This window comes from Furipterus horrens, unplaced genomic scaffold (assembly GCF_987537825.1).
Source record: "Furipterus horrens unplaced genomic scaffold, mFurHor1.1.pri manual_scaffold_12, whole genome shotgun sequence".
NCBI classification, from domain to species: domain Eukaryota; kingdom Metazoa; phylum Chordata; class Mammalia; order Chiroptera; family Furipteridae; genus Furipterus; species Furipterus horrens.
The window spans coordinates 55,171,671-55,173,635 of NW_028327182.1; the positions used below are offsets into that span (position 1 = coordinate 55,171,671).

At 42.2% G+C, this 1,965-nt stretch overlaps 1 pseudogene; it reads right to left on the minus strand.

The window, feature by feature from the left end:
• Window positions 1–727: 727 nt before the first annotated feature.
• On the minus strand, window positions 728–1,764 carry LOC149996216 (T-complex protein 1 subunit alpha pseudogene; annotated as a pseudogene).
• Between the last annotated feature and the right edge of the window lie 201 nt (window positions 1,765–1,965).

Here is a 1,965-nt window from a genome sequence, read left to right on the forward strand (position 1 = left end):
ATTCCGAAGCTCCTCACACATATCTCTGGGATCAAAAGGAGGAAGGTTATCATCACTGTGTGAAACACTCATAATAAAACACTGGAACACAGGACTTCAGCAACAAAATGAGGCATTTATTCACTATTCTGCAGAGTCAGGCGCATAGCCAGCCTGGGGCATGCGTGCCTGAAGTAGACAAAGTAACCTGGTTTTATACTAACGTGATTAGAAAAATGCTCAGTAAGCAAATTCTCAGGGGAAATTATGATAGCATTACATCAAGGCAGCCTTTGGGGACCTCAGGCCCTCTGTGATACAGTCCTCAGAATATATGGGGGATTTGGAATTTACACTATAACTAAGCAGATCTGCCATGTATGCTTTATATACCAAAAGGTAAATGAACAGGCACTACGTAAAGTATAGACTGGAGGCAGGCAACCAGGGCTGTGGCCCTTCCAAAGCATTGAGGTTGATTTTACTGAAATGCCAAAGGTTGACCACCAAAATTCCACTTAGTCATAGTAGATCATTTTTTCTGGGTGGATAGAAGCATTCCCATTTCCATCAGTCTTAGCAAGCAAGGTGGTTAAGATAATCCTTGAACAAATCATCTCCAGATTTGGCTTAGTAGAGAATATTGATTCAGACAATGGAATTCATTTTACCTCCCAAGTGTTAAAGGGAGTTATGAATAGTTTAGATATCCATTGGGATTATCATACTCCCCAGCATGCCCCTCTCCTCAGGCCGAGTTGAATGCATGAATCAGACTAAAGAAACAACTAACTATGGTTGGTTCAAACACCCCTGCCTCTTTGTTGTCTTGAGGTTTGCCATTAAGCAGATCAAGACCAATCCATTTTAGATTTTTACATTTTGGGTTAACTTGAGCCTCATTATGAAATGCTCTTAATTTTGCAACCAGATCAGTGGAGTTTTGGGCAGCATTAACTGCCAGTATATTAAAAATAACCAGAAGAGATCTTGCAAATTCTGTTATAGCAAGCTGTTCCAGAGACCCCATGCTGGTTGTGTAGTTTTTAAGGTATATGAAAAGGGCTGCTTCTACCTGGAACCACAGACTTGGACTCCAGAACTCTTTTTACCACACAAAGAGCATCATGTATGGAGCACTCCATCTCATCACACATGAAATAATTTGCCCCACATAAGATAATCAATGCAGATGTATGAGCCTTAGTGTTTTTGATCAGGATCAGTTCATCACCACAAATTCTCTCCTATACCACCTCTTCGGCTTGTTCCAACATTGAAGCTTCAAAAGTTTCCTTGCCTTCCAAATTGGCCAGTGTTGACAGAATAGTTGCTCCAGAAGCTTTAGCAATGCGCTTAAGGTCCCTTTTCAAAACTCTTCTAACAGCCATTGCACCAATCTCCACAAAATACTCGAGACATATATCATCAATTCCACCAGCGGTTAGAACAACGTTGGCTCCAGTTGCCAGGATCTTCTGGATTCACTCCTTCATGATATCTGATTTTCTCTTTCTAATCCTGGAGACCAAGCTTCCATGGACCAAGCCAAGTGTCTCACATTGGCTCTCCTTAGGATTAGGACAGCTCCTAAGAAGGATGTTGGGATCTCGCCATATGAGTTCCTATGTGGACTCCCTTTCCTAGGAAAGGGGATTGAGCTACCCACCCAAGAGACCAAGGATCAGTTCTTAAAAAGTTATATACTGGCAATTTCTTCCTCTTGCCTCTCTCAAAGTAAAAGTTCTCCTTGTTCAGACCGCACTGCTCAAGTTCCCGGTTCATCATTCCAGCCTGGCAATGAGGTCCTGATCAAGTCCTGGAGAGACAAAAAACTTCAGCCTACATGGGAAGGACCATTCATAGTGCTCCTAACCACTGATAATGCTGTGAGAACTGCTGAAAAAGTGAACTCATTACACTAGGATAAAGGGATCAGTAGAAGAAAAAGCGGAGGCTGAGTGGGAAGTAACCTTGAAGTAGGGA